This window comes from Mirounga angustirostris, unplaced genomic scaffold, assembly GCF_029215605.1.
Source record: "Mirounga angustirostris isolate CCGP_5_RB_7025 unplaced genomic scaffold, mMirAng1.0.hap1 SCAF_1, whole genome shotgun sequence".
In the NCBI taxonomy this organism is placed as follows: domain Eukaryota; kingdom Metazoa; phylum Chordata; class Mammalia; order Carnivora; family Phocidae; genus Mirounga; species Mirounga angustirostris.
The window spans coordinates 22,028,853-22,044,117 of NW_026991709.1; positions in this window are offsets into that span (position 1 = coordinate 22,028,853).

Genomic DNA, 15,265 nt, shown 5'->3' on the forward strand with positions numbered 1-15,265 from the left:
CTCCCTGATGTCTTCTATTCTTTTTCTTAAGCTCAGGGAGTATCTTTATGATTGTTGTTTAAATTCCTCATCAGGTATGTTACTTAAATCTGTTTCTCTTAGATCTGCAGCCATGGCTTTGTTGTTTTCTTTCATTTGGGATAAATTTCTCCACGTTGGCGTTTTGTCTGAGTCTCTGCTTTCTTCTCTGTCTTGGAAAAGCCAGGTATGTTTCCTGCTCTGAAAAAATGACCTCATGAAGAAGAGGTCATGTAGTGACCAGGGCCTAGAACTTCATGCAGTGTCTCTGATATGTGCTGCGTGCACTCTGCTATTGTGTTTTAGCTGCTCAGGCCTTTAGGCCTGTCATCTGCAGAGGTTCTCCTGGTTTGCTATAGACAGTGTTTGGTCTTAGCCTGAATGTGGTGAATTTTAACTTGGTGTGCTCTGGTCTGCTTGTGAAATGAGGCCTGACACCAATTCCACCAGAGCTGAGGCTCTGCAGAACTCTGGCTGGGAGAGGTGGTGTGGGTGAACATTCATGCTGGTTTCCTAGGGGAGGGGCCTGCCACACTGGGACTGAGGCAAGCAGGACTGAGAAGGGCAGTCCCACCAGAGTGCAGGCAGGTGGGGCTTGGAATAAGCAAATTAGGCAGCCAGTGTTCCCACGGAGCTGTTTCCCACAGGTGGCTTTGTGTTTATGCTGAGGGGTGGGAGAGGGAAATGGCACCAGCCAGTTAGTTCCTTTGTTCCAAGAGAGGCTGGGCAGTGAACACTGCCTCTCACAGAAGCTCTTCTAGGATAGTTAATACTCTTCCCCCAGTGTGACCCAGGCAGTTTTTAGATCCTGTTTTCAAGTCCTCTGCCCCTGGGTTGTTTGCCTGCCTTCTCTCCAGGCATAGCTCTATCCCAGCCAAGTATGCTGACCTTTAAAACTTCAGGCTTTAAGCCCCACTGTTTGCAAGAACTCACAAAATTCAGCCCCCCTCATTTTCCAAGCCAATGGCTTTGGGAAAAATTCTGTGCATTCCCCTGTGTGTTCCTGTCTCTCTTGCCCTCCCCCATGACCGCAGCTCCTTCCCCTCCACACACTCATGATCCACTTCTCCCCAAACCATGTCCCTGCACTACTTACCTTCTTGGATGTGGCCTCTTTTTTGCCTTTAGTTGTGGAGATTGTTCTGTCAGTCTTTAGGCCTATTTTTGGGGTGTACAGGATGCTTGGATAGTTATCTAGTTGTGTTTGTGAAATGAGAGGAGCTTAGAGTCCTCCTACTCTGTTGCCCTCTTCCCCTCCTCATCTGTAATTATTTTTAGGTTTAGATTTTTAAAAATATTTTTAGTCAAAGGCAGATTCACATATCCATATAAATTAAGATTTACTAAGAATAACCCCCAAAATATCCTTGGGTTGGTGATTCAAGACCAAGTTTGTGATCCTGGGATGTCATTGAGACTGCTAATATAATGCTTTCCATGCTGAGAAGGCTAAAGCTAGGGTGAAAAATGACTGTACCTGTGAGGTTAGCTTCAAAATTCCTCTTTTGGTAAAGGGAGAGTCAATGTCCCTTTTTCTTCAATTGTGTTTTTCAATCTCTTCACTTTATAAGGCTTTGTTCTTTGCTGAGAATCTGCAGACAGAAAGGAAATGAAATGTTTCATAGTCATTTAGTTATCTGACCATAGCTCCTTATCAATTCAAAATTAAATATGAAATGCAATTCTGTATATTGTTTTGATCTAAGATTTTCCTCCAAAAACTGCTTTATGGTTAGAAGGAAAGGAGAATCTTGAAATCCTTTGATGACACAAAATGTCTTGTGACATGCAGACTACAGTGAAGGTTATTTATACTTTAAAAAAGATCAGAAAAGAAGTAGAAGATCTTACTTGAAAGAAGTGAGCCCTACTACACCCCTTATAAGAAGTAATGATTAGCTTTAAGAATAGTTATTGTGTTTGTAATGTAGAACATGATCCCATCCTCCCTTGCTTCCCCATGATCCTCAAGGTTCATCATCTTTTCCCTCTCATAATTTAACCACTCACTTTCAACAAAGCCATATTATTAAGTAAGGAACAGGTGAAGCTAGGTAGGGAGAGAGAGGTAAGCGGTTATGTGACTAGGCTCATGGAGGGGGCTGCACAACCAGGCTCACAGAAATCCCAGATGTAGAGAAATGTTATAGATAAGGTATCAACCAGAGAGAAGCAAACGTAACAAATCCACCTTGTTTATTCTAAATATAGTTGAGATATTTTCATAATATTTACAAATCCACCTTGTTTGTCTTAAATGTTATAGACAAGATATTTACCAAGTTCCCCTGTCAGTTTTCTATAAAAGACTGACCATAAAAGCCCTCAGTGGCAACCCATTTGGGACCCCTCTCATTCTAGATGGCTCCTTTTCTTTCCTTTCTGTTCTTGCCTTCATTTAATAAACTTTCACTTAACCCTTTTTGTCTGAGAGATTCATTCTTCAACTCCCTGAAACAAGAACCCTGTAACCCTGCAACATTGTTTGCTTTTAAGCACTTTTATGCTTAAAAGTAATTTTCTCTTGTAATTCCTGTTATTTTGTCTGTTAAGAATTTAATGTATTAATTGACAAAGACAAATATGCAATGAATATCAGTATATTTATTTTTTAAATATATATATCCAAATCTACTGGATTTTCAAAAAATTCAAAATCATGGTCATTCCTGGGGTTGTCCAAGTGTGGGAATTTAATAATTTCAAGCATTAACAGGGCTATTCTAATCATTGACCTGTCATGCTCACAGTAGTGTAAATTACTTATGTTTGTAGATATTATTTTCTTCTTTCTAACTTTAAGAAGACTTCTTATGGCTCAATAATAATTATATCCTTGACATTCCTGCATGTATTATGCTGAAATTTATCACTTTATGAAAGTATTAAAATAATCATACACTTCTCTTTCACTTTAGCCAATAAAACAGTGAAATATATTAGCCACCCTTGCTGACATAAAACTCAATTAAATATGGTATATTTTCTTCTTAACTTACTACTGGCTTTTATAATGATCATCATAAATGAAATTTATCTGTAGGTGGGAGAGTTTTGCTATGTCTGTGTACATGTAACTTTTTATTTTTTTCTTTATGTTTTGATATTATTTTACTGCCTATAGAAGAGACTGTTAGAGGCAGAGCCTTTGCCCATTCCCTCCTGGCACTCATCATTCCCTTAAAGGCCAATGGCTTCTGCAACAAGCACTGGCCACATTCTGCCAAAGGACATTCCCTGGACTGATGAAGACTCTGTCCCCTTGCTGGGCACAGACTAGGTGCTAGAAAGTATGTATGCTTGAGAGTGGCCTTCAGACAAGAATAGGAGGATATAATAAATGGCCATTCCAGTTTACAAGAGGGACAGCTTGGAGACAGGTTCTATACTGTCTCCCAGAGGTCGTCATCAGTAGGGCCTGATTATTAAGCCACCCGACTTATCTCTTATGAAGTTAATTCTAATGATACATACTTTAAAATTTTCATTTGGAATTTGCTATTATTTTGTAAATATTTTAGCAAAAAATCTTTTATTCTGTTCTAAATTCCTTTGTGTACATGGTAAATTTCCCAGTCTTAATTCTTATGAATTTGTATGTTTTATCTTTACTATTCTATTGTCTCTTTACTTTTTGCATTTCTATGAAGAAATTTAATGTCATCTGTTTCCAAATTTTTGTTTATTTCCCCATTATTAAATTTTACTTAATGAGGAAAGCATTTATTTTATAGATTTGATGAGAATTGCATGAAATGATGTTCTCAATATGTCAATTGTAACGCCTGACACACAATGACTATTTTTCACTCAATTTAAAGCTTCTGTGGTATTTTAGTTAAAATTTGCTAAGTTATGCTGCAGTAACACACATTTGCAAATTGTCAATGGATTTATGACCACAAGTATGTATCTCTCACCTAGGTTACATTTTACCTACGTTAGCTGTGGGGAATGAGTGACAATATTCCAGTAACTTCTTCATTTGAGAATCCATGTTTAAAAAACAGCCTATTTTCAGGTATATAATTCACATTGGCAAAAGCAAAGAATAATAATAGAACTGCACAGTTGCTTTTAAACTGCTGCTCAGGCATAATATATGTAACTTCTGTTCCCATTTTATCAACCAAAGCAAGCTGGCTAAAAGTGCTGTTTAAATCCAAAGTGGTCACCCTTTAGGCAGTGAATTTTCTGAAAAATATATCAGCTTTTTAGTAAATTTGATTTCAGTTTACTCCATTCACTAATGTGTATACTCACAATTATTTTCAATACACAAGACCTTATTTAGACTTCGCTGCTCATACTTAAACTTAGCTATCAGCTAACACTTAAAATTTTCTTTGAACCATTTTATTTTTCCACCTAAAAGATGTAATGTGCATGCCTGAACTCATGCATGACTTTTTTTTTTATTTTTTTTATTCTTATGTTAATCCCCATACATTACATCATTAGTTTTAGATGTAGTAATCCATGATTCATTGTTTGTGCATAACAAAGTGCTCCATGCAGTGCTCCATGCAGAATGTGCCCTCCTCAATACGCATCACCAGGCTAACCCATCCTCCCCCCTCCCAGAACCCTCAGTTTGTTTTTCAGAGTCCATCGACTCTCATGGTTCGTCTACCCCTCCGATGTCCCCCCCTTCATTCTTCCCCTCCTGCTACCTTCTTCTTCTTCTTCTTCTTCTTTTTTTTTCCTTAACATATATTTCATGCATGACTTTTAAGGTGTGGTAATATTTGCTTTTGTTTTGTATTGTTCATTTTATCTGCGTTTGATAGCTGATAAAAAAATGGCCAAATCTTTTCAATCTGGAAATTCTATAATTTAGAGAATATCTCTTTTATCCTTTATTGCACTGCAACCAAATCTTATTTGAGCTAACATTTTTCTTTTAGGTTCTTAGTAAACCCAACCTGTGGACACTAAAGCATACTTGAAACAATCTGTTCCTAAACCTCTTTAATAAACTACAGGCTCAATTATAAGACTCCCTAGTTTTTTGTTTTGTTTTGTTTTAAGATTTTATTTATTTATTTGAGTGAATGAGAGCCCAGAGGGAGAAGGGGAGGGAGAAGCAGACACCCTGCTGAGCACGGAGCCTGAAGTGGGGCTCGATCTCAGGACCTTGGGTTCATGACCCAAGCCAAAAGCAGATGCTTAACAGATTGAGCCACCTAGTCGCCCCTATGTGACTCCCTAGTTATCACAAAAGTTTTACTGGATGCTTTGTACTTATGCATACAAAGTCCAGATTCACTCTGTCCAGTTCCAGTACCAACTTTCTTGCTATCTGCTGCCTAGTCCTGAAACCAGTGTCACTTGTTCTAGGTTTTAGTGACTGCAGCACTCTACTCCTTATATGATTGTCATACTTTGAAACTCTTACTAGGTGATGCTATAGTAATGAATAACCTTAAAATCTCAGTGGTTTACCACAGATTATTTAGTGCTCACCCAAGCTCCACTTCCATGAAGAATAACTTTGCCCTGTTCAGTTCTGCTCAATCTGTCTCCTTTAATTTAGACCCGAAAGAAAAGCCCCATATGATGCCACACTGTTACTGTAATGGAGTGGATAAAATTATGGTAGAATCATAAAAAGAATTTTAAAGTTCCCTTCAGAGTAACATACATCCATTACTCTTGCATTTCTTTGGCCAAAGCAAGGTATAAGATCAGACTTGATGTCAAGGGGACAAGTTTATGCCCTAGAGGATCCATGCAGGCCACATAAAATTTAGTGGAGAGATGTAACTATCTTATAGGGAGGGCAGCCAATAACTGGGAACAATAACATAATCAGCTAGCAGACATCCATTGAAGGTGCCACTGCTGGACATACTTTCAGTCTTCTGTGAATTCTCAGTAAAACAATACATAGTGAATATTTCCAACTCAACTTTCATTTAGGAAGCCATTTTTTTTCTGCCAAACAACAAAATTGCATGTTTTTATCCTTCCTTACCTTGTTCCCACCCATTTTTCCTATCCTTGTCCTTCCTTTTTTTCCCCCTCTCTCTTCTGTCTTTCTTGTTAATTTTTTTGTCAATGACCTGAGCCAAGTACATAGAAAAACGATTCAAACATAGAGAGATTTATAGTTTAGAGATAACAAAAGCCATATAACCACAGAATTATATAGACTTTCCAGAGAAGCAAATCTGTCAAAAGAACTCTGTAGAAAATATTGTGTGGAAGGTTCCTTTTAGATACAGCACTGATATTCAATTGATATACTTGAGAAACTTAACTCAAGAAAATATTCAAGGATTTTCAAATGACATTATAAAGACAAACTCATCCCAATGAGGAATTCCATACATTCATAAGACTAAATATGAAAAAAATAGGAATAGACAACAAATGAAGAATTCAAAACAGACTAGAAAAGACTTGTTGCTTTCAGCTAAGGACTTTTCACCAATTTAATCATATAAAGGAAATGGACAATTAACATTAGAAACTGAATAATAGAATTTGTCTCTTTCTAAAGCAATGTGTTTGATTAATAGTCAGGAAACTATAACCCAGGGGCCCAAACAACTTATTTGCCTTTTGTTAATATTTTATTGGAAGACAGCCATGCCCATTGGATGTTCATGTTAAAATGGCAGAATTAAATTGATACAACAAAGACTGTATGGCCACAAAGCCTAAAATCTTTACTGCCTAGCCTTTTAGGGAAAAAGTTGCTAACCCCAGGTTTATATAACTACATATTCACATATTCTTATTCCAAATATAAATAGTCAACATAGATTTTTTTTTACATTAACAAATAACTTATTATTTTTTTTTAAAGATTTTATTTATTTATTTGAGACAGAGAGAATGAGAGACAGAGAGCATGAGAGGGAGGAGGGTCAGAGGGAGAAGCAGACTCCCTGCCGAGCAGGGAGCCTGATGCGGGACTCGATCCCGGGACTCCAGGATCATGACCTGAGCCGAAGGCAGTCACTTAACCAACTGAGCCACCCAGGCGTCCCAACAAATAACTTATTTATCTTCATGAAGACTGAGTATAAAAAAAAGAGAGAGGGAGGCAAACCAAGAAACAGACTCTTATTTACAGAGAACAAATTGATGGTTACCAGAGGGGAGGAGGATGGAAGGAGGGGTTAAAGAGGTGATAGGGATTAAGGAGTGTATCTGTTGTGATGAGCACTGGGTGGTGTATGGAAGTGTTGAATCACTATATTATACACCTGAAACTAATATTCAATGTATGTTAACTAACTGGAATTTAAATAAAAACCCCACAATTTGAATGCCTGGGTGGCTCAGTCGGTTAAGCGTCTGCCTTCAGCTCAGGTCATGATCCCCGGGTCCTGGGATCGAGTCCCGCATCGGGTTCCTTTCTGAGCAAGGAGCCTGCTTCTCCCTCTGCCTGCCTCTGTCTCTCTCTCTCTGATAAAGAAATAAAATCTTAAAAAAAATAAAATAAAAACCCCACAAAATTCAAAATTCAATTATTCTTAAGGATAAAATTTTAACCAAATTTAAATATTGCTTTTAAGACTCTGATTTTCAAAATGGACAATGAAAAAAAACAAAATGAAAAAAAAAATTTTTGAAAAAGAATAATTGAATGCAAAGGAGTATGGGAAATCTGAATGTGATATAAATTTGAATATCACCAATGAGATAGTCTAGTAAAAAGGATAAGACCAATGTACAAATAACAAGTAAATGTTTGTATATATATATATATATATATTTTTTTTTTTAAGATTTTATTTATTTATTTGACAGAGAGAGACACAGCGAGAGAGGGAACACAAGCAGGGGCGAGTGGGAGAGGAGAAGCAGGCCTCCCGCCGAGCAGGGAGCCTGATGTGGGGCTTGATCCCAGGACTCTGGGATCATGACCTGAGCTGAAGGCAGACGCTTAACGACTGAGCCACCCAGGGGCCCCTGTATATATATTTTTAAATGTATAAAAAGAAAGAGAAATTTTTTTTTAAAAGATTTTATTTATTTATTTGACAGAGAGATAGAGAGAGAACACAAGTAGGCAGAGGGAGAGGGAGAAGCAGGCTCCCCGCAGAGTGGGGAGCCCGATGCGGGACTCGATCCCAGGACCCTGGGATCATGACCTGAGCCGAAGGCAGCCACTTAACCGACTGAGCCACCCAGGCGCCCAGAAAGAGAAAATGTAACAACTGTTGGGATTAGTGACATGTGTTTCAAAATATAACAACGGAGCTGACATTTGGAATGAGTTCAGAAGTCTACTTAGAGGTTCAATAAAAAAATATTTTATTTATGAGGAAAAATAATAAAATAGGAGAACTATAGCGTTTTTCTTCATTCTTTTATCAGTTAAATTCAAGCCAATGTCATAAGTTTGCAAGCTGTTCTCATACTGTTTGCTCAATGTTGCATCAAGTAAATTATACTGATTTTCCACCCCTTTCTCAATGGGAGTCCTTCTGATGAGAAATCAGCAGAAGTTTAGTCATTAAATATCTCGAGGTGATTGTCAATCATGGACATTACTAAAATAATGCTAATATTTGATTTTTAAAATAAATATCTCTGAAGATGCTTGCGTACCATATTATATATATATATATATTTTATATATATATATATTATATATATTATATATATAATATATATATAAAATTAGCAGCCTGGCATTTCCCTGTCACTGTGAATGAATCTTAACTAGATGTGTGCTGCCTTGAAGGGATCCTGTGTTTTGTAAGATATCTAAGCTTACTAATTGGTCATAAACAAATCTATCCTGTGTGTGGGTTTTCTTAAACTGTGAAAGATCCTTTACACTGTGAAGATTTGATGACATTTTAAAATGCCAACCTTAGCCAATGTAGTTAGTTAGGCATATTTAGACTTTCAGAAAGTGAAATGAGGTTAAGAAGAAAAAGAGAAAACTATCGCTATCTTCTGAGGGCATTAAAACTTTCGTGACAGGACCAAAGAGTGCAGAGTGTGACACCAAAATATGCATTTCTAACTTTAGATTCGGGTCAACATACTTCAAAAGAGACTTAATATTGTAGCAATTTCTCATATGATACATGCATGCACCCCAGTCTCTGGTTGGCGGGATTTGTGAGAATTGAGGTGATAACCCAGCAGAAAGTGGAAGAAACACAGGCAGAAGCCCTGAAACTGTTTATTCAGGATGCTGCTTTCTACTTTTAAGTTCCTTTTCTTAAAAATCCATTTTGCCTCCCGATTATGAGTAAGAAAATAAACATAGGTTTCTAAACTATAAAATCCATATTTCTACAGTGCAGCAATTAAAAAAATCAAATGCTTTTTTTCTTTGAGTGCAGGGGAAAAAATTTCTACTTCCTTTTATTATTATTATTATTTTCTAAAAAATGACATTAAGCTCCTCTCCCTGCACTTCTCTCTGGAACATACCATTGAGACGTTTGTGACAAGATGTTAATTTGGAAATTTCCTGTGAATGTCTAAAATAGCATCGGTATCAGATTCCAAAGTGAGTTGGGAGACTGGCCAAAATGCAAATTTCCAAGGAAACAGCTAAGTATTTTGTTTTTCTCACTTAGATCAAAGTTATAAAAAAGGATCAAGAAGGGATTTTAAAACTGAGGGTTTCTGAAGATATGGACTCAGAGAGAGAAAATTATCGCCATACTCCGAAAGTCCCTCCAAGCTCCAAATCAATTGTCCCCCACCCCACCAAGAAGAAAGGATGAAGGTGACTTCTGACCCAAGCTGGATGACAGGGCCTTCCAGGAGATCAGAGAAAATTGGAACTGGGTGCTCTTGCAATCAATGGGCTTACCCATGATGATGTTGGACACTTGCCCAGAGAATCTAAAGATACCGACCTGTGGTTGCCTGACTTTGGCAGCATATTGGGTAGAGAAATGAGGAAGAATAAAGAATGCAGGCTTTGGGGGGTGTTGATGACTTGGTAATTAGACACACTTCCTTCTAACAACTGTAACTAGTAAGTGCACCATGAAACCTAAGGATTAGTTTATGAAACTTCATCTCACTATGTTGGACCAGCATCATTTTACAAGGGATCTTGCCTCAGACTGTCTGCTAGACTAAGATGGCAGGACCATAAAGCAGGTCTGAGTGAGGTAGACTGTAAGAAAATGACTCACTGGGAGGGGAGCAGGAGAAGCCAGAGAAGGAGAGGCACTACTTCAGAGTGAGGAGCCACTGAAGTGCCCAATAGAAAGAGTAGAGGTGAAATGTAGACTTGGCCAGATGTTTTCTCTTCCCATCCACCACCACCATCGTTAAACTCTCTCATGGTACGAAGCAACTTTAGTGAATAGAGGAAGAGATGGACAAGAAAAAGAGAAGGTCCCCATTCCCTATATTGAGTGCAGTTGGAAACCTCAAGCTTCTGGAGGTGGAATAAGTGAGAAATCTCACCTTTGATCAAAGTAACCAACGTATAATGAACTCATTGGAGAGACGTTTTCATTTATTGGAGAGTGTATTTTGAAACTTAAATTAACTGTAAGTATATTCTATCACCTAAAATTGATCAAAAAGCTTGCCCAAGTTTTCATCCAGTGGCTTTGAAGGGGTAAGAGGCAAAGAGACTTTAAATAGATTACCAAATGAAATAATTGGAGCAATGCAGTTTTTCTTTTATAAATATTGCATTTAACAAAGTAGAGAGAAACTCAACACTTACTGAAGCCAAGCTTCAGGAACAAATAATTGTCCTCATGGATTAGCTATTTGTCTGGGTAAGTAAACTATTGTCCTTAGAAGACAACATATCCCCGAATGAGAAGATCATTTACCCAGAAAAATCGGTTTGTATAAGTTTTCTGAAGCAAATGAGATATTTATTCTTTCACAGTTGTGACTTGCTAGACAAAAATATCCTGGTGCAAATAGCTAAGTTATGCTGACTCAGGTGGTCCCTCTTATCCATCCCCTCTTGGGTACCTTATCATCAGAATTTGCAGAATAAACACTGCCATCTGGGGTAGTGAGCTGAGGTGTAGAGACTGCATATCAATGCCCCGCTGGTGGTAATTCATTCTCTGTGTCTGGTTTTCTCATTCTTTTGTTGCAAGATCCTTTTAGACAGAGATTACAAAGTAGCATTTAAGACAGGAAATCGTACATTTGAACACCCTGACACAGACTAATACTTAGAGAATGATGGTGACCAGAATTTTTAGTCCAGAGTGCCCAAATTAAACCAAGAGAACAGGGTCCATCCCTAATCCAAAAAGAACACAACACCCCAAATGGGGATATTTGCCAAATTGCCAAATTTTTATGATTTGCTTATTTGTGTTCTTGGTGGTTTTTGAAATATTAAAAACCACAAAAATGCCTATGATGATTAAGGGAGAGAATTTTCCCACAGATGCTTATTCAATCTAGAGAGGACAATATCCAGGGCTTCTCTATTTTTAACCCTATCAATGCCAGTGAAGTTTATCATCAAGGGCATTTATGGCTTTGGGGCTATTGATACCTCCCCTGTTTTTCTCTGAACCATAGCCTGTAGGGTTTTCCCACCTTTCAGAGTCTCTTGTACATTGTGAAATAAAGAGGCTTGAGCGGGGGGGGGGGGGGACAAAAAGGGAAATTTAGTGCAGAATTCCCCTTCAATCATTAAGGTGGTGTACTTTATATCAAGGCCTAGCTGGGGCACCTGGGTGGCTCAGTCGATTGAGTGGCTGACCCTTGGTTTTGGCTCAGGTCATGAGCTCCCTATTAAATCTGGATTGTGAGATCAAGCCCAGTATTGTGCTCCATGCTCAGTAGAGAAGTCTGCTTGAGATTCTCTCCCTCTGCCTCTCCCCGCCTTCTTTCACTCTCTCTAAAAATAAATAAATCTTAATAAAAAAAATAAAATCAAGACCTAGCTATTTTGTTTTATTCTTCATTTGAATTAACTTATCTAAAGTGATCACTTCTTCCAAAAGGGAGAATTAATAGGCCAAATGTAACCCTGTGTGCTATGAGGGGTTATATTGAACTTAAGCATCACTTTAGCAAGATAATAAATTCTCATTCATTTTTCTGGCAAGAGAAAATATCCTATCAAACAGTATATAATATATATAACTATCAAACAATAATTTGATTTTTTAAACTCTATTGAGAAATAATTGAATTGCAATTAATTGCACATAAAGTGAAGAATTTATCAGTTTATATATATATAAATTATATATTTATATCTGTATTTAAATATATATTTTTATTTATATATGTATATATAAATCCCTGAAATTTTCACCATAATCAAGATAATCAGTAGCACTGTCTTTTTTTTTTTTTTAAGATTTTATTTATTTGACAGAGAGAGAGAAGTGAGAGCAGGAACACAAGCAGGGGGAGTGGGAGCTGGAGAAGCAGACCTCTTGCGGAGCAGGGAGCCCGATGCAGGGCTCGATCCCAGGACCCTGGGATCATGACCTGAGCCGAAGGCAGACGCTTAACGACTGAGCCACCCAGGCGTCCCACTAGCACTGTCTTTATGTGGCTTTTACTCTGAGGCTCTATTTATGCCCAATCTCCAGGCAACACAGGTACTCACCAGCTTTCTTCTAAGTAGTTTGCATTCTTTATAACTTTATAAGAAATGGAATACAATACGTATACACATGTGTATAATATATGTATGCATTATAATATAATATGTTATACATATGTATTAATTATTTGACTCAGCATGATTTTGACATCCATCCGTGGTAATTCATGTATCAAAAGTTCCTTCTAGGGCGCCTGGGTGGCTCAGTTGGTTAAGCGACTGCCTTCAGCTCAGGTCATGATCCTGGAGTCCCGGGATCGAGTCCCGCATCGGGCTCCCTGCTCAGCGGGGAGCCTGCTTCTCCCTCTGACCCTCCCCCCTCTCATGTGCTCTCTCTCTCTCATTCTCTCAGTCTCAAATAAATAAATAAATAAATCTTTAAAAAAAACCCACATCAGTAGACATCTGCATTTTAATTGGACTAACTAAGCTATTACATTTAATAGCCTAATAGGCTTATTTGGTTAGATTTACTAACCAATATAAACTAATTGGTTAGATTTGAGTATATCATTTTGTTTTTGTTTTCACCTCTGTTTTGTTGCTGTTGTTGCTGTTGTTTTTTGTTCCTCTGTTCCCCTTTCCTGCTTTTTAAAAATTATTTGAATATATATTAACATATGTTGTATATATACATATATGTGCATATATGTGCATACACCCACACATACCAATCTGAGTTTACCAGTTGACTTTCAGCCATGCCATTTATTATTTTTTTTTGGAGTTGCATTAGGGATTATAATATACAATCCTAACTTTTCACAGTCTACTTTGAGTTTACATTTTACCACTTTACATAAAAGCCAGAAGATCTACAATAATGTAATACATTTTGCAGTAACACAGATCTCTGCTATTTCTATTGATGTTTTCCCATTCTTCATCATCCAAGTTCCCTTCTTGTGTCCTCTCCTTTCAATCTGCAGATTCACTTTTAACATTTCTTGTAGCGCAGTTCTATTGATCATTTTTTCTCTTTAGATACCTCCTTTGAGAATATTTTTTATTTCACTTTAATTCCTAAATAATATGCCACTGGATATAAAGTTCTTGACATATAGTTCATTTCTTTTTTTTTTTATTTTTTATACAGTTCATTTCTGTCTACACTTTTAAGATATTGTTCCATTATTTTCTGTCCTCCATGGTTTTGAAAATGAATTTGTGGTAATTAAAATTGTTGTTCCCTTGTATGTAACATGCCTTTTTACTTGCTTCTTCTAAGATATTTTCTTTTTTTTTAAAGATTTTATTTATTTATTTGACAGAGAGAGACAGAGCAAGAGAGGGAACACAAGCAGGGGGAGTGGGAGAGGGAGAAGCAGACCTCCCGCTGAGCAGGGAGCCCGATGCGAGGCTGGTTCCCAGAACTCTGGGATCATGACCTGAGCTGAAGGCAGACGCCTAACGACTGAGCTACCCAGGCGCCCCTCTAAGATATTTTCTTAACTTTTGATTTCATTAGCTTGGCTATGATGTCCCTAGGTATAATACCATTTGAATTTATCAATTTAGTGGTCATTGAGCAACTTCAATCTATAAATTTATGTCTTTCAACAAATCATTGCCGTATTATTGCTTTAAATATTTTTTTCTTCTTCAGTCTTTCTCCTCTTTTTGCCAAACTCCTATGACCTGTTCAGTGAAACTTTCTGATGTTTTCTCACATGTCTTTGAAACTTTGTCCTTTTTCCTTTTAATTTCTTGTCTATTCTTTATATTGGGCAATATTTATTGATCTGTCTTTAATATCATTGACTATTCTATCACATCTATCCCACTACTGAGCTCATCCAGTGAAATTTTACTTCAGATATTATAGTATTCAGTTTCAAAATACTCATGTGTTTCTTTTTATAGTTTGTATTTCTCTGAATTTAACTCCTTATATTTATCTCAAGTATATTTGACTTTATCTCAGAGTTATCGTAAAGAACATCTTTAAAGTCTTTGATAATTTGAGTATCTGCATCATCTCAGGGTTGGCACCTGATTGTATTTTCTCTTGCAACTTGGTTACAGTTTCTGTTTGTCTGTTTTTTGATGTTGAATAATTTTGCATTTCATCCTAGAAAAACATTAGTGTTATTTCATGTACCACTAAATCTTGTTATAATCCTCTGGGGATTATTGAGTTTTTTTGTTTTGTTTTGTTTAATTTAGCAGATGATCTTTCTAGTTAAGTTCAAAGTGCAAATTTTGCCTTAGCTTTTATGACAAGTTGTTCAAATCTCAGCTTACTTCTTTATGGCTTTGCTATGGCAGTTTATGTCAGTCCCATGCATCAGTAAGTCTCCAGATATTCTGAGTTTGAGGTAGCTTTTCAGAACCAGATATTGCCAAAGGGACTTGTGTCTCGAATCCAAAAACAATCTTTGGTGGCCACCCAATAATTTTAGGCAAAATACTGCTCCGAAGTTGTTGTGTTGTTTTTTTTTTTTTTTTTTTTTTAATTTATTTGACAGAGAGAGACACAGCGAGAGAGGGAACACAAGCAGGGGGAGTGGGAGAGGGAGAAGCAGGCTACCCGCGGAGCAGGGAGCCCGATGCGGGGCTCGATCCCAGGACCCTGGGACCATGACCTGAGCCGAAGGCAGACGCTTAATGACTGAGCCACCCAGGCGCCCCCGAAGTTGTTGTGTCTTATTGTATGGCACCAATTTGCAAGTGTAGTTAGATGTGAGGCAGTGATAGTTGTGAGTA